This window comes from Phoca vitulina, unplaced genomic scaffold, assembly GCF_004348235.1.
Source record: "Phoca vitulina isolate PV1807 unplaced genomic scaffold, GSC_HSeal_1.0 scaffold9, whole genome shotgun sequence".
NCBI lineage: Eukaryota > Metazoa > Chordata > Mammalia > Carnivora > Phocidae > Phoca > Phoca vitulina.
Genome location: NW_022589712.1, coordinates 27,136,728 through 27,159,994, shown reverse-complemented (window position 1 = coordinate 27,159,994; position 23,267 = coordinate 27,136,728).

Below are 23,267 nucleotides of genomic sequence, written 5' to 3'. Positions count from 1 at the left end.
AAGAGGGCACGTACTGCATGGAGCACTGGGTGTTATATGCAAACAATGAATCATGGAACACTACATCAAAAACTAATGATGTAATGTATGGTGATTAACATAACATAATAAAAAAAAATAAAGCAAGAGTGACATAGGAGTAAGAGTTCACATTCAAAGTCTGTCTCCTGAGGTAGAGCTGCAGAGCTCCTTTAACCCAGCATAGTAGAGACAGAAGTTCAGTCAGTCCCTGTGAGCAAACATGGTGCTGTGGGGTGAATTGTGTTCCTCCCCCAAATTCATATGCTGACACCCTAATCCCCAGCACCTCAGAATGTGACTATATTTGGAGATAGGGAACTTAATGGGGTAATTAAGTTAAAATGAGTTCACTGGGGTGGGCCCTAAGCCAGTTTGACCAGTGTCTTTATAAGGAGAGAAATTTAAAACACCCACGACACAGATAGAGGGACAACCATGTAAGGACATAAATAAAGGGAGACACAGAATTGCATGATTAGCAAAACCTCTTGAGGCTCAGAATAAGATACTGGATCCAAGTGGGGAAGACAAAACTAGTAAGGGTAAGAGTTGCACTGAGCCCAGAGACCTACTGTGTCAGTTCCCGAAGTTTCAGTCCCCCCACTGGAATCTAGCTGCCCCTGCTCACCTCTTGATGGTTCACTTTGAGTTTCAAACCATGACCCAAAATTCCCAGATACCCTATAGACATGAGCACCCATGCCTACCCAAACCTAAGTGTGCCTTGCCAGGTCGAGCACTTGACCCTTGCTGACCTATATCCCAGGAAGAGCGGGTAACACTTACTTCAGGAAACTTCCATTAGGACCTAACCCAGATGACTTGCTTTGGGCCATCATCATCACTTGGTGTTCCCCCTCTCAGGACTCTTAGAAATCCATCGTATGGGAAGCAGAAGCTCCTTGGATTTTTCCTCTTATAATCTCTCTGATGTAAGAGTACAGAGCAGAGCTTAATTAATACAGGAAATATAATTACCAATGATGACAAAGTCTTAAAAGTCCTCATGAGCCTCAGGGTATCCATATCATTATAAAACCACAATCCCAGGAGAGGAAAGGGAGGGACAGGAGAGATTTTTGGATATCAGGAGCCTCCAGAGCTCTCTGTCATTCTCTGTTGATCTATGACTTCTTCCACGCAGGTGTCTTAAGTAGTTTTCTTCTGACAATTGCCAATTCATTAATTCCCATTCACTTTTAGCTCCCAGTTGGGAAATCTCTGAATTTTTTCCCCCACTGCCAACTTTTCCTGTTCTTAATTTGATTAAATCATTTATTTTATCGTATATATAACACCTAAGAGTTTATATGATTAATATGCTCGCGATTTTTAAAATATTTCTATTCCATCAACTCAATAAATGATTAAACAGAGAGTCAGTTTCATCTCTGTTTTTGTTAGAGACCAGGGCCTTTTCAGTAACATCAAAGTTAAGCCACGATTCAACTTAAATGTTTAGTGAAAAATCGAGCAATTCTCCCTAGAACTTCACTTCTCCTTCTTCATTGCTGCTGATATCCCTTTATTTTACAGTTTTGCAGAAGGAATTAAGAGGAAATGTGAATCAGAGCTTCTGCTTGTGGTCTCACTGCCTTGTTCATCTCCTCAACTTGCTGAAACAGAGGGTGGGGGCGGTGGAGTGCAGAAGACAGGAGTGGTGAGGAGAGACAGAGACACAAACAGAAATAGAGAAGCATAGAGAGAAAGAGAAGACAGATGGAAAGGGAATAAATGAATAAAGGAGTAACATATGGAAGCCAAAAGGGGCAGAAATCAGGCATTAAAACTTTTATTTCATCTTATATCTACTACTAGAATATAGGCAAAGAGATTAGCTGCTCTTAATGGGGATGTGTGCATGCTTCTTTCAGCCAGGATAGCTAAGTCCTTGGACTGCTTAGCAGCAAGCTAAACAAATGGTCTTAACTGCCTTGAATGCTCTGAGCAAACTTGCCATTTTTATTCATGGGCCTCTGATCCATGGCTCCCCATGGATCCATGAAGATTAAATAAATTATGTCTCCAATCATTAGCCCCACTCTCTTTTTCATGGCAAAGGTGAAGCTTGCAGAAATGCTGTGGATGAAATCTCAGCTTTATATTGGGCAAGAAAAGATTTTGTCTTCACCTTTATTTTCATGCCAGGGGGCTATACAGAGGATTGAAGATGGTGCCCGGGCCCAACGTAGCCCATCCTGCTGCCGGCGTCTGGCCAGGGCATGGAAAAGGGCTGGGCGGCCAGCTTTCAAGCCAGGGTCCCAGAGCTGAAAGGGTGACTTCAAGCAGTAATGCTCATTCTCTTCCAGCCGTGAGGCTCTGCTTCCCCCGCAGAAGGAGAGAGAGGTTGGAGGGGTACTCTTCGGTGTCCCTCACAGAACATGCTTTCCTACAAGATAAGAACACAAGCTTGCCTAATGCTGTCAGGAAAGATGCCCCTCCCCTGCAAGGACCCAAAGTGCCTTTCCTTGCAGTGACATGCAGCTTCATTATATCACCCAGACGAAGGCCCTCCGTGTATCTGCCTCATCCCTGCGGTCGGGTGATGACCTCAAGCTGGACCAACAATCAGGGTCAGCGAGGAAATGGGAAATCTATTCTGAAAATTGCCACTTTCCTCTGCTCTCTCCCCCCCACTTCCGTCCTCCCCCCAAAGGTTGGTTCTCCTGTTAGATGTCAAGTTGATGATTCTAAATCCCAGCTGTGTCATGCTCAGTTAGTGAGTAACAGACTGTCAAATAGAGCAATAAATCTTCTTGCTGGGTGACTGCTGTGCAGAGCCACCATGCCCTAGCACTCACATACCCTCTAACTCTGTGTGATGAGTGAGGCTGGCGGTAGCCCCATGTTCTCCAGAGACTGGTATCAAGGGGCAAACATATTGAGAGGGGATGATTGCTGGATCAGTCCCGCTTTCCTGGCCCTTCAGTTCATGACTAGAAATCCAAAGGCAATCTGCCATGGGAGCACCGCTAATTACGTTGGCTCAGTGCCTCTTTGGAATCTCTCTCCTCCCTGAGATTCTGACAACTTTCTTCAGAGAATACCATGGTCCTGGCAAACTCAGGTTTAGATTGTTGTGTGAGGGTGTTTTTTAATGCTGGGATTCCTTCACTTTTCTTCGTTAGGTGATCAGGGGTGGGACTTTTCTATAGTCTCCTCTAGGAGTGTACCATCCGGAACCCTGGGGATTTCTCTTCTCCCAGGTTTGCTCTCTTAGCTATTCCTCTGGAGAAAAGGCACTGAGTTGGCTTTCATGAGGACCAGGGAATGGAATCGAAGGGATTCATGGGATCCAGCCAAAAATGTTGCTAGCTTGATAGCCCTTCTAGACAATTGTAGTTTTTCCTTATTCTAGGTTAGATTGTCCCCAGGGAAGAGAAAGAAAAGTCACCTATTGCCATATTTACCGCTAAATAAATGTGACCCAAATTGGCTACAGGACAGGAATTCTGTGCATATCTGTGCTGTAGGAAATATTTAGAGCTCTTACTTTAATATCCCCCCAGAGTATGGTATCTTTCACTCAATGGCTAAGAGCAAAAATTCTAAACAAACTGCTAAGGTCTGAATCCTGCCTCTGCTATTTGACCTTGAGCGTGCTGTGTAAATACTCCCTGCCTCAATTTTCACAGCATAATATTGGCACTTACTACCTAAATCTAGTGGCATACAAAGTGATAGAATGCCTGGGGGTGCTTAGCATCGTGTCTGTGCCTCGCAAGGGTTTAGAATGTGATAAGAACTATCAATCAGTGTAATAACACAGATGACCAGGATTTCAGTATTTAATGTTCATTGTTGTTTTTGCTTATTATTTTACCTTTGACAATCATTTACTACCTTTCCCTGTGTGTTGTGGTATGTTTATAAAATCGGCATTTCTGTCAGAACTCTGAGGTGTGAAACTGGGATTTGATTCTGCTCACTTTTGGAGAAGTTCAGTGACCTTAAACACTCTGCATGTCTGGCATTGTTTAGCTGGAGGCGAATATAGAGAAATCCCTTTATATCTTCCTAGTCTCTTTGGCATTTTGTTTTTTCTCCAACTCCTAGAATAAGAGACTTGTATCATGGGAAGGATGTGGAGGTAGAGATATTTAGAAGTAGCACTGATATTTATCTCCTCTGGTAAGATAAAGTTTTGGTGTAGAAAGGGAAAGTAGCACCCAAGGACAGGCTTTTCTAAATATTGATTTCATAATTTGCTTGGGTTCCCCAGAAGCTATTACCGATGAAGTTTTAACCTTCTCAACTTGACTTCTGGGCAAATCCTTGGTGATTCACTATGTAACTGAATCCAGAATTTGTCCTCTTTAGGTAAAAATCTTCAGTTTTCACACAAGATCTATTAGATTGCCAATGTATCCCCACCTCCAGCTCAAGTATTACGTGTTTTGCTTTTAAAACCATAGACAATTTGCTCCATGCAAAATTTTATTTGCCCCCATTAACTCTTTCATAGTTAACAATCCAGAATATACCTTTTGAAGATTCCAGGATAAATTGATTACTGGAAGGAACTAGTTAAATGTATAATACTAAAGGTGTCATCTACTTTGCGTTTTTTTCTTGAAAGCCTAAATTATCTCCTAGATTTTGATTTTTTTTATCACAGTTTATGGAAAAGCAATTTTAAAAAAAGATGCGTTATCTCAGACCACATTATCTCTATCTGCCAAAAGGAATTCAATGTTGGTGGCTTTTGCCTGGGTGGCTTGTGATCACAGAATTAAATAATCCTTATATCCAAAGAGCTATCAGCGTGGCTTCTTTCAGAGGAGGTCTGAAGTAGTGACAGAAAAAGATTCCGACTCACTGTGTGACCCTAGGAAGTCACTTAATTTCTTTGAATCTCAGTTTCCTGAGCTAATGTGTAAAACTTCTGGGCACATAGTAGTACCTCAACATACAAATGCTACTGTATTCAGTGATCAAGTTACTTCAGAGACAGAGAAAAAGTTATGTCAAGACAATGACCTAGCAATAAATGAAGCAATTTATTCATTCAGTTATTCAGTGTTCAGGTAAACATGTGTGGACTGCTTATTCAATGAGCTTACAAGATCTATATCGAATAGACCCTGACTGGAACATACTTGATCAGAGTGAAAAGGCATTAAAAAATGTTTCACTTTGGGGATAACTGGGTGGCTCAGTCGGTTCAGCAACCGACTCTAGATTTCTGCACAGGTCATGATCTCAGAGTCCTGAGGTCACGGAGCATAGAGGGGAGCCTGCATAAGATTCTCTCTGCCCATCCCCGCTGCTCACTCTCTCTCTGTAAAAAAAAAAAAAAAAAAAAAAAAAGGTTCACTTTGCAACATAACTCTTCCAAGACCAAACTCCCCAAATCTCTAGAAGCTACTTCAGTGAAGGACATCTTAATACTTGATGTGTAAGCTTTTCCTTGCACTGCTCCTGCAGTATTCACAGTAGATAAATTCCCTTCTTGTCTCAAAACCAAGATCTTAACATAATAACAAAAAATTGAAGCAACACGAATATTCACCAACAAGAGAATGAGTAAATAAATTGTGGTTTCTTAAGATAGCGGAATAGTGTAGAACAGTTAAGCTAATGAGCTAGATCTACACGTATCACTCAAAGCAAGTTGCAGAATAGTAGGTAAAGAAAAATACAAATTACGTAGAGATTAAAAAAGAAAAGCCTATATGGTGTTTATGGATACAAAATTATGTAGTAAAGAGTAAAAACATGCCTTGAGAAGGATCTAGCAAAAACGTGAAAACATGTCAAGGAAGGGCAATCACCACCTTCAGGGGACTGGGTTCCCCTGGGGAGAGACAAAGGAATGTCAGGGGGAAATGTTACAAATTGGGCATTAATTACATTTCCACTATTTTGTTTCTTTAAAGGAAAGATTTGGTGTACAAATAAATGTATCAGCCAGGGACTTGAAATAAAAGAAATAACTTCGTAATGGGCTTTAGATTATTTTTGAAGATGTATTTTATAGGAAGAAGTAACACTCTATTTCTGCTAAAAGCTGTTGTGTTCTGTTTACAAGTGTTTTTAGACATTTAAATTCTGGCTTTAGCTTAGTTTTGCACTTTCAAGTCCCTAATAAGGAAACGGATATATAAGAAGCACCTCTCCCTTCCTCACAAAATGTGACAGACCACTTTTGTCACAGCAATTGGATGGGAACACTCTATTTGCTTTCATTCTTGTTCTTTCCTCCCATCTTGATTCCGGCGTGTCCTCGGGTTTGCCAGTTTCAGTGAAGACAGATTTGAGTTTTGTTTTTGACGCTAGGCATCACTCATAGATGTGACCTGAGCCCTTTCGGGCCATTGGAAACTTTCCTTCTCCTTGCCCCCCTTGATCAGTGCTCCCGGCTGCCATCTCGAGAGCCACAGAAGTCAAAGATTTCCCAGGCTTCCCCACTGCCCATGCCTGCAGATCTCTACTAGACCAGTAACAATCTGTGTCAGATTGGGGTGGGGTGGTTCCTGGAGAAGGATTTCAAAGAGAGAAGCTACTGATATGAGAGGGGGACACTGAGATCAACTTACGAGTTATTTGTAAAGAATACAAGCTAGAAAAGAAAGATAATTGTTACATATCCTCACAGATCAGACCTGCTTAACTTCCACCTTCTGCTCTTAGGAGACACGTGGGGATGAGAGGACTGAAGTGACATGGAAAAGCTGACCACCTTTGAATCAGAGAGACCATCAAAGGCTAGAGAAAAGTCCATTTCAAAGCCATTTAGTGCCAAGCTAACTAGAGCTCTGAGGCCAAAGATGAGTCATGAATATAAAATAAAAGTTTCACAGTGAATTATTGTTATAGATTATACTCAAGAAGGGATTTTTTTTTAAAAAAAACAAGATAAAATTGTACATAAGACTCTCTACACACTGTAAATTTTATTCTCAATTGTGTGTCATCTTTTAGAACACTTTAATTGGTCATTAATACATTTTTATACACAGATGCTTGAATAAAAATTTCTGTTGCCCAGAACAAACTTCCCAACTCTATGTCTGACAATTAATTGCTACATTAATGAATAATTTAGCTCTTCAGTCCACGAGGACATAATCAAGGTGCAATGTCTGCCTGGTAGTAGCTTACCCAAATTATATACCAGCCTCATCAGCACTGCTACTCTTATAAATTAAAACCAATAGAGAAATTATCAGAAAACTTCAAAGACTCTCTTTAGAACTGAGGTTGAGGAGCAAATACCAGCCATTGAGAGTCACTAAACCACCTTGACCGTCACTGTCATCCGGAGCTGCAGCCTGGCTAGCCAGTCCTAAATTGTCTGTTCTTGACTAAGAGATTGTTTGCTTTATTTTGGTATTTGCAGAAGACACAGCAAATGCTCAGTATATGTATTTTGAAAAAAAAATAAGCTACCTATTTTTAGCTTGACACCATCTCTCTTGGGCTCTGGCCTGAGTTTTCCTCTTTTTACTAGCCACAGCCCCTGTGATGTCTCACCACACCCACCCAGATGGCATTCATGCCTTCACTGGGAGGCCCCCGGCAGGCGCTGGTAATTCTTTGCAGCCCCTCTTTTTCATTCTATTTTTTTTTCTATTATTTATTTGACAGAGAGAGAGAGAGAGAGAGAGCACAAGCAGTTAAGTGTTTATGCGTCAATATCTTCCTCTAGCCCCAGAATCCAGGACATGGTGAGAATTCAGGGAGTGATGGAGGAACTCAGGCCCTGGAGAGCGTGAGCTGTAATCATCATCTCGACAACTTTAATTAATTTAAAAAGTGAGACCCAGCCAATGTGTAGCCACCTCTCCACTATTTATGGAGGTGAAATTCCTTGTAATTTTTTTTCTTCCCCACCCCACCACAGTACTCAACCACTTCATGATGTGGGCTGCCAAGCTGTCCCAACATCATGGCGGGATTAATTCCTACCCATTGGTGAAATATGTTTGCACGAGGGTCAATGGGAATTGTTAAACACACACACACACACACACACACACAAAGGATCAGCTTTGGGGTTGGTATACAGACTTTTACATTTAGATTTAATTCAGATTTCAGCAAATTTGTGGAGCCCAGAACTCTGTTGGTCTAATTGCATCTAATAATCTCATGGGCAAGTTTATAATTTTTTAAAAATATTATATTTATTTATTTGACAGAGAGAGAGAGAGACAGTGAGAGGGGGAACACAAGCAGGGAGAGTGGGAGAGGGAGAAGCAGGCCTCCCGCTGAGCAGGGAGCCTGATGTGGGGCTTGATCCCAGGACCCTGGGATCATGACCTGAGCTGAAGGCAGGCGCTTAATGACTGAGCCACCCAGGTGCCCAAGTTTACAATTTTAAATTAAGAAAAGTTTTTAAGAGCCTCGAAGTCCACAAAGAATAATGTAGATTTCCGTTATTAAATTTTTAAAATGTGGGAATTACTAGAATTATTTTATCTTCTGCATGTTTGTTTCACAAGAATGTGGAAATGAGGGGGGAATCTCTATAAATTCAATGACATTCCTTTGGAAATTTAACTTGGAACTACATAACAAAGCACAAGCCACTCAATTTCAAATTCTGGTTCCATTTCAGCCTTGATGACTTGCCTAGATTCATACAGTTTCCACTCTATGGACTCTAGTTTATTCAACAATGTGGCTGCTTCTTGTCTTTGGAGAAAATCAAAAGTAAAAGGAAGATGTGGTCTCAAGAAGTAGTAAATTTAAATGGAAAAAAGCCAAAACAATAATCTTTCCAAATTCTGATTACCACCAATGTTTATAACCATCTCTACCTCCAAGACTATTCCTAAATCTAAATATTGCAAGAGCTAGCTTGTTTAAGTTTAATCTTCTCTTAGTTCCCTATAAGTGACCTTATAAAACAACTGAAATAAGAGAATTAATTTCATTATTAATTGTGAAACTAAATAATTAGAGAGGAAAAAAACTTCTATTTAGAGGAAACACATCAAATAAATCCCTATTTTTCAATGCCATTAAAAATATGATCTATGTCTGTAGATTTTAACATGGAAGGTGACTGTAATGTATTTTCTACCTTGGACTTCATGTTCCACTACACTTCCCATTCCTCACAGTGCTTTAGTGACACTATTCTTCTTTCTGTCCCTTAAATGTCCTGTGCTTGTTGCTACCTCAGGGCCTTTGCATCTGCTTTTCCCGCTGTTTGAGACACTTTTCCCTGATTTGTAACATAATTGCCTTTTGCTCATCAGTCCGATATTTACGGAAACAGCCTCCTAAAAGAGGCCTTCCCTAACCACCGAGAGTGTCCATATCCCTTCACCCTGTGCCCAGCAACCTCGTTAGCTTTCTGCATTTTCTTCACAGCACTTTCCATTCTGAAGTTCTTTGTATGTCTGTTTATTTATAAGCCGTATCGGCTGTCTCTTGCCTCTAGAATATGTTGTCTGGGGCCAGGGTCTTGGTTGACTTTGTTCACTACCCTATCCCCAGTGCTTGGTAAAACCACCTGGCAGAGAGCAGGCATTTAATTGATACTTCCAAATAAATTAATAAAGGAATCGACAAATATGACCTTGGGCAGTTTGCTTAAGTTTCTTCAGTTTCCTCATTAGTAAAACAAGAGGAGATAGCACCTACTCCATGATGAGAGTTTAAAAACTAAGTAAGAAACGGACCGTGAAGCCCAGTACGGCACATAACACACAGCCGCTGCTCGGGAATTATTACTCCCACCTTGTCCTGATTTCTCCTCTGGCCCAGCACTTTGTACGGAACTGAAGCATTCTTCCCTCCCCATGGCCCAAAGCTTCTCTTGTAGTAAAGATCAACCTCAGTCCACAGGTTTAGTTATGCAAGGGTATAAGGTATTTTTATACCCAATTTAATTTTTATTATGAGCCAGTGTTTCTGCGGGGTGGCCCAGCTTGATCTGAGTCATTGAGGTTTTCTTTTTTTTTCCTGTATTTATTTTTGATGCTTTACCAAGCTCATCTTTTTCCCATTAATTTGTAGTTCCCTCATATTCACAGGTCAGTCCCTGAGCTCTCTTTTTGGTTCCATTGGTCCATCAGTCTGTTCTTGAGCCAATACCGTGATGGGTGCTTTTAAATTTTATTTTGGTGGCTTTGGTGTAATCTTTACCTTAATATTTGACAGGACAGATCTCTCTATCCTTAAAAGGTGGCTTCACCATTTCTGAACCTTTGTTTTGTCATATGTATTAGAAATGAGTTAGTTAAATTCCAGTTAAAGTTTTAAGCTCTCCTTTTTCCCTGGGCTGTGTATGAATCCCAAGTTACTTATAGGGTGCTCAAGTTGGTAGGGGACAATCGATCGCTGGTATTATCATTACTCACTAAGACATCCTTCTCTGCAGCTGCTGCAAAGGAATGGAGACATTTCGGGAGGCATTTGGGGAGGGGAATAGATCAGGCTTGCTAACAGATTTATATAAAGGGTTAAGAAGAGGAAGAATACAGGATGATTCCTAGGTATGTAGCATAAACACCTGGGTGTGTGATGCTGTCATTTGTCCTGATGGGGAAAAAAGAAGAAAAAAAATAAGGCATTTAATTCTGGACCGATTAAGTAGCAATGCTTATGTGACAGCCGGTTGAGAGGTGGCCAGAGCTGTACTGCTAGAGTCCGGAGCACCTAGAAGAGATGCAGGCTGGAAAAGGAGCTCTCAAAGGAAGTGTGTGCATGAGAGAATAAACAACTAAGTCAACAGTCACAAGTGCAATCGTTAGATGGATTTTAAAAATAAATATTAATGTGATTTTTCAAATCATCCAAAGCAAGAGACCTTATTAAGGTGTCACTCTGATTTGTCTTACGCTACTAACTGGCAGCGCTCTGCCCGGGGTCTGATTCAGGCCTGTCTTTGTTACTTCCGAAGATAAGGCGTGGCCACCACGGAGGCTGGCAGCATGCCCCGCCTCCATTCCCGTGGTTCCTGCCTCTCAACCCAAACTGAATCCTCATGTCAATGATCTACACCGCCCACATGTGCTCTGAAACCAACATCCAATGAAAGTATAAATCGGTATAATTTCTAAATGCCAGATTACTAAAATATGTTTTGCCAGGCTCACCGCAAAGTGATAAGCCAGGAAACATCCTTCGTGCATATTCTCTGAAGGGCAAGACAAGAAGAAAATGAAGGAATCTAACCCCCAGGGCCAGGATCCCCTCAAAAGTTAAGCTCAGAGAAGCCCATCTGAGAGCCCATAGAGGAAAGCTGAGAATTTTTCCATCCTCTGACGTTGGTAGCTCAGAGAAATAGGCTGATTGCGCACAAGCTAAGTAAGGTGGACATATTAGGGGTTGCCTAAAATTCTCTGGATTACGAGAAACCGAGTATTCAAAGTCTTATGTCCTTTCCCAGGCCACGTGCCCCCCAACATCGTTCTAAAAGAAGGGTTTTAATGGTCATCCTGGGGACAGGAGAGTAACCAAGTTTTGTGCTCTGGATTCTTACAAATGGAATCTTGGTGCCAAGAGTACACAAGTAGACATTTGTCTTCTATTTTTCTCCCACTAGATCAACTCAGGATGGGGATCATAATGAATGGAAGACAAAATACATCGGTTTCCAGTCAATTCAGATGCAATCTGTCAGTATAAATAATGGCTAAAACGTGGTGGGAAAGCCATCTGTCACTTTAAGGCAAACATACAGTTACTTTTAAGAAAAGAAGCTCGGGAGGCACAAATATAACCCGAGGATCTGACGCTTAGAATGCATTTGAAGAAAAGTGGCTGGGTTTATTCTCTCCCAGAGGATTGATCATGTTGCCATGATTCCAAGTTTTTGTTTTGTTTAGTTTTTCTATTCCTCAGGATGGTTCCGTTTAGGGCTTGGACCCTTGAGATTCTTCTGACTCTGCATGGATATGTGAGCGAGTATCGTCCTTGGTGAGGCAGCGTATGGCCAGGTAGTTTGTTTGCTATTATATGCCGATGCGTATGTGTGTTTGCCGTATGTAACACATGCATGCACGCATGCACGCGCATGCACGCCCGCACATCTTTTTGGTTCTAAAATCCAAACCCTCTTTGTAAATTAAGCGAGCCTGGAGAGTGGGAAACACAACAGCAGCACAAGGCTGGAGCTTGCGGCAACTGCGTAAAGCTGCATATGACATAAAACTGGATTATAATGTCATTCACTAACTGACAGATCATTTAGTGTCTTGGAAGAGGCTGTTTTCACACTGCTGAAGCTCTCACAGGGGAATTCCGTGCGGGCTCCTTATTGTCAGAGCTATTTTTCACCCAATTTGTTTCCAAATGATGTCTAACCTGAGGTCTTCCCGCTGAGAGAGGTTTAAGCCATGATTAATGAGGAGTGTTTGGCCAGGCCCACCTGGGAGATGGCCCATCTGCAAACTCAGGTAAGACGGGGAGCCTACAAGGCCCCAGCTTGTGAGCGGCCGGCGGCTCCCCGCGGCTCGAGCTCGCTCGCCCCGGTGGCCAGGTGTTGGCTGTTAGCCGCGTCATGTTTCGGGAGGCGCTGGAGAGAAGTGTCGCTCTTGCTGGGTTTTTTTCCTGAGATGTTCATGGGGGAAGTGCTCTCAGGCTTGGTATTAAAAGAAAAAAAAAAAAACAAAAACAAATTCCTGCCCTTCAAGTTCATTTATTCTCCTCAAAGCTTTCGCACGTATGTACGGCGGTATAACCGGACACGGACACCGTGGCTCAGTCTCCAAGGATGAGATGACTGAGCCAACGAGAGTACCACGCCCACTGGGATGTGATACATTGGATCTTTTTTTAAAATCCTGTACCTAAAATAATCTGCTTTCTGTTATGTTCAAATGTAGCTGGTGTTTCTTTTTAAATGAGTCGTTTTCTCCGTGAAATAAATCCTGGAACACACTTGTTTCTCACCAGGTCACTGGGTAGTATCGATCCTCTAATAATTTGAATAATTTAGAATCTTCGGAAAGGGAGATCATTTCACTAAAGAAATGGAACGATAAAAATTTGCAGAATGGAAAGCCATGTTTGTTCTAAGCCAAAATCATCCAAGCACAGACTGCTAAGGCATTCCAGATTCTTTAAAAATAGCTGGCTGAAAAAAAGGCGTGAGTGGGTGGGACATAGTCATTCTCCGTAATCAAGCTCATTCCTTCTGTCCTTTAACACACGCATTCTAGGCGCTTCTCTCTAGGCTGTCATGCAATATGACATCCCACAATTCCGTCTGTCAGGACTAAAATCTAACAGATCCAACTGTCTCCAAATAAAACAGATTGTTTGCTAGGAACATTTATGACCCATAAAGAGTGAGAGTTTACCCTGGCAAAACATTCCTTCTTGTAAACAACCAACATTCCCTGAATCTCACCAGCTGACTTGTATCCATGGATTTTGCACTTGGCGTTTGGCTTCATCCGCAGCCTTCTTTGATGGCATTTTGTCCCCAACTGTTGTGCAAAAGACACTTTCCGTTGAATTGGTTCACATTCAGACACCAAAACAATCCCACCCTTTCTTTAACTACTTCTGTTGCCAGCAACATGTTTACCATGATTTAGATGTCTATTATACGCATGAATGACTTGTCTACTTAATTTCATCAAAAAAATGAACCCTCATAAGTGGCACAGATGCTGGTATGATGGTAATCAAATTAGTTTTTGGACAGGTTTATGGCCACTTGCTGTCAGTTAAGCTCTCTTTGGCTATCTTCACTCCTAATACAGTTTTGATGGTGATTAATGGCTCCATTAATACACAGTTTGTGTTATGATAGACCTAACATTATGGTCTCATTTACTGACCACAGATGACAGTACAGTTGGTAAGATTCAGGTCCACAACATCCAGCTAGTGCCAGAGTCTTCCTTTCTTGGGCCTAGTGTATATATATTTAGGACCAACCAGTGTAGATAGCACCCTATTCGTGTCAAAACTTTTTTTTAAGTTAATATTCCTTTCGATGGTCTTTCTTTTTCCCTGTCTTTGTTACAGGGATGTTGTCCCCCTAAATTATTCTCGCTAACCCATGTTCCATCCATGTCTCTTTCACTCCTTGTCTTACTCGCTTCCACTTTTAAATTCTTTAGTCTTACTGTATACAACCATTTAATATTTTTATTTAAAAATTTTCGCTTTTGTGACTGCTTGAATAATTTTCAAAAAACCTCTCATGGTATCTCCTGAGAATCATTGACTGTAAATTTTTTTTTCCAGATAGCACACATCATCCCATTCATGGCTTTTCCATCCTATTTCTTCTATTTTCCTAAGAGTAAATTTTAAATTGAAGTCTCTTGTGAGCAGCACGAGTTTATTTGCATTTGTTCAACTGGGCTGCTAATAGGATGAGGACAAAATGGGAGCCTTGTAGGCTAAACTACGGTAAACACATTACGATTGTTTACACAGCTTTTTTATGTTTAAACAAACATGGTTTTTTTATAATGAAATTGAATTTCCTCCTGCCCATATTTGATTTTTATGTTCATCTGTGCACTTGCCTAAACTCCACCCACTTGCTGCTATGCAAATACAGATTATGCAAATTTTTGTTTTGAATTGGGTGAGCTGAGCAGATGCCCGTTTTAGCATAAACAGTCTTCAGAAAAACGGCTTGAATAGACGAGTATTATTGTAAAACTACCTAAACGGACATAAAGATTAATGTTTCTTTTCACACAGACAAAAATGTTAAGGGTGTCTCCTTTATTCTTATGAGGAAAATCTGAGGTCGTTTTATAATAAGGCTCAATGCTGGAATTCAATCCCTCATCTACTAGCAAGACTCCAGACCAGGCCCCATCTACTGTGGTGGAGCTTTGAACCTATTAATTTATTGTGATCCCCCCTTCACTTAAGTAAATATGATCCCAGCTGTCTAGTAAATTGCCTTTATCACTGGCATCTCTGCTGGACGCTTGTTTGGTTGGTTGGTTTTGGAGTTGTCACCACATAAATTTACCGATACAGAATGGTTTCATCTGTATTTATTGATTTATTTATCTATTTATTTTTTAAACCACTTTACTGAGGTATGATTGACAAACAAAAAGCTGTACATATTTAATATAGACAAGTTGATAGATTTGGAAATAAGTAAACACCCACAAAACTGTCACCTCAATCTAGGCCATCAACTTATCCACCATCTCCAAAAGTTTCCTCCTGTCCTTTTATTTATGATTATTATTTTTGTGTGAAAAGAAAACTTAATGTGGGATCTACCATCGCAGCAAACGTTTAAGTGCACAATACAAGATTGTTGACAACATGCTGTGCAGTGCATCCCGAGGACTTGTCCATCTTGTATAACTGCAACTCTGTCCCCTTTGACTAATACCTCCCTATGTTCTATATTTATTGAATATAAACCCTGAAAAAGGCTTTGAAAGACGGAATTTCTCATTTATTCTGTTTTGGACTAAAATTGATAACAAGGGTAGTTATGTGTTCATTTGTATTCATCCGGTTGGAAACAACACTAAGACTTTTTTTTTTTAAGTAAAAGAAAATGGAGAAAGGAATAATTGGGCAAAGGGAAGCTTTGCAAATAGCTTAGGAGGCCTGAGAAATACATAGGAGAGAAATATTCCCATATGGAAATGTGGAATCCATTTAAAAACAGATTCCTACATAGAGTTTGCTCCAAATTTTGATGAAGGCATCTGACTGAGGTCATGTCTTTGCAGACCACTGAGCTATCTATCTGAGAAGCAGATCCAATATTGCCAGCTTCATAGCTGCAAGAGGATTAATACCAACAGCGCCCAGCCAGAGTGCATCAGAAAGAAACAATTTCAGCATATGTTGCGAATTGCATTATACTTTATATAGCAATCATGGCTTTTCTTTGCTTTTCCCATTTACTAAAGTCAGTAATAAATTTTGGAAAAACCCTGGAGCAGGGGTGCCTGGGTGGCTCAGTCAGTTAAGCATCTGACTCTTGATTTTGGCTCAGGTCATGATCTCAGGGTCATGAGATCAAGCCCTGAGTCGGGCACTGCGCTGAACGTGGAGCCTGCTTGAGATTCTCCCTCTCTCTTCCTCTTCCTTTCCCCCTCCCTCCCATGTGTGCTCCCTATCTCTCTCTTTCTAAAAATAAATAAATAAATTAATTAATTAAATTTAAAAAAATAGTTTGAAAAACCCTAGAACAATGATGCTTTTGGAAACTCCCTGACATAGGTCCATTTGGATGGCTCTGTGATAATGGATTTGTATGTCTTGAATTTTCAAACACAGTAATGGACCACAGTAGATACTCAATGAATGTGTTGGAGGTAGTTCTCTAAAAGGACATTTCAGAAAACACATTTGGTATACGAGACAGTCTTTAATGGCTGTAGGGTCCAGGAGTCCACACCACTGGCAGCAATAAATGTTGGCAGGCCAAAGATCCCTTAGGTTGTCAATGTCACAAATGGGGTATGGCATCAGTCTTTGCTCACTGTCATTCAGGTGCCACTGAGATTTTCATGGCTGCCTCAGGGTAGTCAGTCAGGCGGATACACTTTCCCGGGCCCCTTTGGTCTGGAATCAATCTCTAAAACTTCTTCTCCATGGTGACCTGGGCCTTGTTTAAGAACTTAATCATTTACCAAGTGAATCCAATTCTGGTTCCCCAAGGATCCTGATAAACACAGCTTCAGTCTCATTGTTAATTCTTTCAATAAGTCATCCATTTAACTAATAACTAAGTATCAGGGACTGTGTTATGGTCTGGGAACTTTAAAAGAAATAGAAAACAGTCCCTGTCCTACCAGGATTCAGTGTTGGGACAAGCCTGAAAACTGTCCCAGTAGGGTCAGTGTGAGACTAGAGTTGGGGTAAACCCAGCTCTTCTTAGAGAATCAAGGTACTTTTCCTGGGATGGTACCTTTGAATGAGAGTGAGTAGGAGTTTCTAGGCAAGAAAGCCTAAAAAGAGTGTACCCAGTCCTCCTCAGCCCTTCCTACCCAAACACCCTTGAAGATTCCAGTTCATTCAGTAAATAGTTGGAGGTCATGGGTAAGTGAAGTACTTGATCCAATATTATCATGCATTCTTTACGTTGTCTGAAATGGTCAAAACCAACTTTTTACAGACTTTGGGGTATAAGCTGAGGCTTCACAATGTGATAGCAGTGTGGGAAGATGGGCCAGGGAAGTGCTTGTCTTACCAGCTTACTGTCCTCCCAGGAACCAGGTAACAGCTTAAGCGTGGGGACTGCAGCCTATATGTCTCATTTACTTTACAATGCTTTATAGGGACTTTTGATTTGATCTAGAATTTCTGGTGCTCCAAGATGATAATAAGCCTATTAAAAGAACTGAACAGCAGTTTGCTAATTGATGTTTTAGTGGCCTAAAATTGATAATGCATTTTTCCAATTTTTTTTCTTTTAAATTGCACAGAAGGCAAAAGTAAATTAAGCTGAGTGAGAATAAATTGAAAAGTGAAGTGGAAAATTTCTTTCCATTTTAAAAATCTATTTACTTAAAGCGCTATAGCTACAAAAATGTTAGTAGGTTGTGACTCAGAAGGTTATGAAGAAAACTGCTGCTTCCTTTCTGAATAAAGGGAGAAATGTCATAACTGATCATTTATGTGTATTAACTCAGCATGTGTCATCAAAAGATGCCATCTTGAGGATTAAGATGATACACTACATTTTCTTCCCCACCTCACTTTGCATGCACATGCTGGGGGCATGATGATACCTATCTTCATTTCTATACTTCGTGCCCATCTAAAAAGAAAATATTTGTTCTGAAGTCTTATTAGTGTTCCCTCGTTGGTATACCATCAGGGCAACAAAAGGGTGTTTTCTATGCTATTATTTGCCATTTGATCAATTAGTGGCTATATCTCAACTTATTTACTTTTATTATGTTGTTTCTGCCTTCATTTGCCCTCCTGAGGAATGATTTATATGTAGAGTAGTTGGGAGTCAACCCGGGTACCACACTGAATTCTTGTTAAAATCTACAGTGCAGTGGGAGAACCTATCAAGATACCCTAATGGACTTTAAGTCAATTATTCTCAGGGACGCTGATGAGGGTCAGTACCAAGTGAGAATGAGAAAATCTTGCCATCCTATGATAGACACAGTCACTGATTCCCAAAGCTCTATTGAGAGAGCTCCACTATGAAGTGTTGAGGAGGTCCCACTGTTGGAGAGCAATCTAATGTCTCACTTTAGCTAAAAGGCAATGGTAAATAATAGCCTAGATCATTAGAGGCACAATGCACATACTCTTGTGTCTGGCTAGCTGTGTCTATAGGTGCTGTGCAAATGTGATGAAACTGGTCTCATAGTGACTTGAAAAGTGAACCAACTCAGCAAGTCTTCCAGGACTTCCTGAAAGAATAATTAGCAACCATCTAAAGATAGGTGTCTAGCCTGTAAGTGGACACAAGTTACAAAGAAGTCCTCTGGCCCCTAAAAGAATCCCTCAAGTCCACATGAAAGGCCCTGTGATGACAGAGCACATGTGACATCATTATGATTTGAGATCATAGGACATCGATGAGGGGATTTGCTTCATCAAGGAGGAAGACATGGAGAGTGCATGAGAAGATGAAGCCCCTAAGAGATGAAGCCCCTAAGAAGTTCCCTTTAGCTCTTCAGACCTGTGGTGGTTCACCCATATTTTAGGAACTATGGAACCACCCTATAAGGAAACCTAAGTCAAGGTAACTGGAGTCAGTTAAATGTTTAACTCCTTATACTCCTTATGAGTTTGATCAATGTCCCCTCCTTAGCTATGGAATAGTTCTAACATGCTTACAACTATTCCATTTTAAAGCTACCAGGATCATTATCTTTGCTAGAAGAGTAATAGAGGACTGGACGTGGCCACCCCAAGATGGACATATTCCTGTACCATGGGTACAGCTCAGCAAAGCTGAGAGTTTGCTCATAAGTCACAAGACAAGAGACAACGTGCAGGCACAGGACTTATTATCCAGGGGCACCCAGACATTGCAGAGAAAGAACACTAATATCTTGACAGTTGAGAAAGATTTAGAATAAACAGCAGCAAAAGCTTTTCAATGAAAAGATTAATTTCTGCCACACAGCACCCCATGTAGCCTGGGAGCAGTGGATCCACTTTAGCTTAGTATTAGTTAGTTAGTTAGTTAGTTAGTTAGTTAGTTAGTGGATCCACTTTGGTGGCTTGATCCTTAGTCCTCGGCCCTTCTCTGTATGTCCACTCACCGTCTCCAAACAGCCCTCTTCTTCCATCATTCTTCTTACTAACGGGGCCCTCCACATTCCCCTGCCTATCAAATCCATCCCTCCGTTCAAGACCAAATCAAAATCTCATCTATTCTGTAAGTCCTCCCTTGGCCTCTCTCACCTGACCACTCATTTTTCAGAAATCCAGTGGCAGGTTTTTCTGTGCCTTCATTTGGCATTCATTACGCATTCCTTGACCATTTTTTATAATTTCTTGTTCTATAAGTTTTATGTTTAATCTCCCCAATGATATAGTGAATTATTTGAAGTCAAGACTAAATCTTCTTTGGTACCCTTCCTCCCCTGAGCAGTCATTAGCCCCCACTGAACCTCCATCCCTGGCCAAACTACATGTTGATTGGCATATACTGTGGCCACATGTGTATAGTTTTACTTCCAAAAACATTTGATGCCATTAGTAGGTTGGTCTCTGGCAGCTTTTAAGGAAATTTGGCTACCCGGAGAGATTGACTCAGATCCTAAACCTGCTCCTCCACGATGTGCCAATTGTGTCAGAATTGATGTTCTCTTTAATTCATTCTCTGTCACCAAAAAATTACTTCTGGGCTATGGATTAGGTTTAGTTTTATTAAATCTACCTTATGAAGCCAGACTCTAGGATGCAACAAGGGATCTGGAAGCCATTGTTGAATTCCTCCAGGAAAGTATTCCAATGTGACACTCTATGAATGTCATTCACATCCCTGAAATAGATTGATTCCTGGACTCGCTTAAAGATGCAGTCAAGAAATCATGTCAGAGATTACAGGTAAGTGTTAGACCCATCACAGTTATGAGCTGGTAACCAACCTTAAGAAATCAGTCTGCAATCAGGGAAACCTTTATTCAATAAAAGTTTTCCCTTGAAATACAAAAATAAAACCTGTTATTTTGACAGTACCCTACTAAACAATGCCGGTATTGATCAAGAAGTAAAAGACAAAATTCATAATCAGGTCATTCTGTCTGGTCAGTTGTCATAGCAACAGTGGAGCAGCAACAACAACCTGAACCAAAGATATACCAAGCAATGGCTTCCTTCCTTTGCAGAGACCAGGTCTTGGACCTACCAAAATGTCATGCATGACTGAAATTTGCAATGTGAAGGTCCTCCAATATGGTTAACTTACCAGCAAGTGATGGGCTATGGCCATTGTCTGCTACCTTGAATGTGTCTAAGTAGTATCAGGGAACCCAAAGAAGTATTTTCTGGGGCACTTGAATGAGCAGAGGACAAATAGGGAGAGTCCCTAAACAAACACTGTCCCACCATCCCTACTGCAATTGATAAAATTTGCAAATGGAAAAGATTTTGATGATTACAAAAGATCTGAGTTGCCCTGGGCAAACAAGCTCCAGCCAAGCTTGAGTGTTAGTTGGAAAGACCATATTCAAAAAAGAAGCCAAAGGTCAAGTGCCTAACAATCAAGGGAAAGCATCTTTCTGGAAGAGTCTTACAGAGAAAGACTAGGAATGAGGCAACGCTATGCCAAGCAGAGATATCAAGGAAAGCAAGTGCTAATGAGTGGGTAGCTTGAGTCTCTAGAATGTAGACACAGAACATTTTTTATGGGAATCCAATGATCACTTAGGGATGAGAAGGAAGTTATTAAAGGTGCTGAGTTAATGTGGACGAAATTATTGATTTTTGCCTTCTGACCTGTTTTTAATTCTCTGCTCATAACCCTTCTTTTTCTTCTGCAGAAAACTTAAGTTCAAAGACTAGTTCTTTCTGTCACCTTATTAAAAGTAAATATTCCTTTATTTTCCTCTAGATGCTACCAAGAAAATTCACTCATTGTTTGGTCTTTGGAAAAAAGACATTTTTCTTCAAACTTATCAAATTTTATTTATTTATTTATTTATTTATTTATTTATTAAAGATTTTATTTATTTGTCAGAGAGAGAACAAACGCACAAGCTGCGGGAGCGGCAGGCAGAGAGAGAAGCAGGCTCCCCGCTGAGCAAGGAGCCTGACGTGGGATTCAATCCCAGGACCCTGGGATCATGACCTGAGCCAAAGGCAGATGCTTAACGGACTGAGCCACCCAGGCGCCCCTATTTATTTTTTAAAATACGTGATTAATTAATTAAATTAATTAAATTAATTAAGTAAAATATTACTTCATTCATCCACTCTTTTCAAAGCACTTACTAAGTATTGTCTAGTCCCTGCATTTGCAGAGTAAAGCATTTTAGAAGATCTGAGATGGCCCTTTGACCAATGATAGTTTAGGAGTCTATACGCCTAGTATTTTTGTAGGACATTTTGTTAGTCTAAATCCTGAAATTTCCTCCTTTAAAATTAAAATTTAATTTAAAAATTAAAATTACGGTGTATGCCACATGAAAAGTTATCCCCTAACTTACTCGATTACAGTTTTCTTTACTATTGCTAAAATCTGTGTTTTTGATCATACAATTTAAACATGGGGCCCAATTATCATTGCATATAAATAACTCTTTAAAAACTTTTAAAAAAACCTGTTTTTTTTTTCAGAACATGAATTACCTGAGTTTTCGTGATCTAATCCATTATTCATTCTAATTTTTTGAAGTATCTTTTGCTTTTAAATTCCTCTTTTTATTCTTCAAATCAGAAATAATATTTAATTCTGTGATCTGTTCATGATAATTTGCCTCAAAAACATTAGTAATAACATTAATTTGATATATATATGTATATACATATATATACAGGATTATATTTAAAACAGGTAACTCATTTGAAAAGTGCTCTTATTTCAGATTTGCTTTTAATCAAAATATTAAACACTTTCCTGACATTATGTTTACTGAGTTTTAGACTGAGGACTTAACCCGTTTTTATTTACATTCATTAATCAGAAAAAAATGATTGCTTTAAACACCATTTGCTTAAAACATTTTTTTAAGCTTCATATTTCTTGAGTTACTTGCTTTAATTTGAAGACACAGAAGTGTGCCATTTCTTTTCTAAATGACTTCCAAAGATATCATTGGAACATCTATTGTCCTCAAAGAGCCCAGGGAAGTACTTGCTGAACTTTTAAATATGTTTTTGCTTTCCATGGAGTACTGTAACCATCATGTGATTATTATTTGGGAATTTGAGTTCTTTCCAGGGTCAGAAAGAGTCATTATGCACTATTTTGAAATTCTGGAGTATATGCATGTTCTGTCAAAGGGAATCCTCAGATGATCCTCAGATCTTGGTGTTGGTTCAGGAGTGGGGTCTAGCTGCTGGTGGTGAATTCCTGAGCCAGCTATGATGGAAACAGGAACCTCCATTGCTCGGACTTTTCCCTCCACTGGTTTAGCCACAGACCTCTAAAGCCAGGCTGCCAGGCTGGCTAGGGCTGCTGGCTCAGAACAGGAGGGGAAGAAATGAGGAGCATGGCAGGAGAAGAAAGTCTTCCAAGGCTTTTGGTGCCTCTTTGTTGGGGAGATCTAAAAAAGACATTTTCATTCATCTTTGGCAAGGTTTAATGTGTCCTATGATCTCCATATTTGGGTTGCAGGTTTTAAATTTTGTCCTTTAATAAAGCATCCCTTCTAAGTGTACTTGAATAATTATGATGCTAAAATTAAAAAAAAAAAAAAAACTTTTCTGCATCCTCTACCTGTTTTCTTCTTATTTTTTAAATATGTGTCAAATAGTAAAGAAAGCTCTTTTTCAACTGGCTAACATAGGTCTCGTGTTTGTTACTATCCTTTTTTTTTTTTCTTGAACATGTAGTTATGTTAAGTCATGAGTGGCAATTGAAATTATCCATTCATAGTTTAAGAGGCTAACGGTAAGAGAAATTCACGTGTTTAGGCTTGGGTCCTGACCAGCTCCTAGAGTGGTCTCTTTGTCCTCACATGATGATTGCCGAGGAACCAGATTTTAAAGTATATTTTGACATCGCGTTAATGTTCAGATCTGTTTATAACCCTATGAAACAAAATACTTAGTAAAGTCCAGGAAAACCCCTCTTGAATTGCGCTCGACAACAAAAGCTTTAACTTTCGGCACCCCAAAGATTACTTTTTGCCTCTTCCATTGTTGGCCCTGGTGATTTCATCTGTAATACGTATAGTGATTGTTTGCAGCCT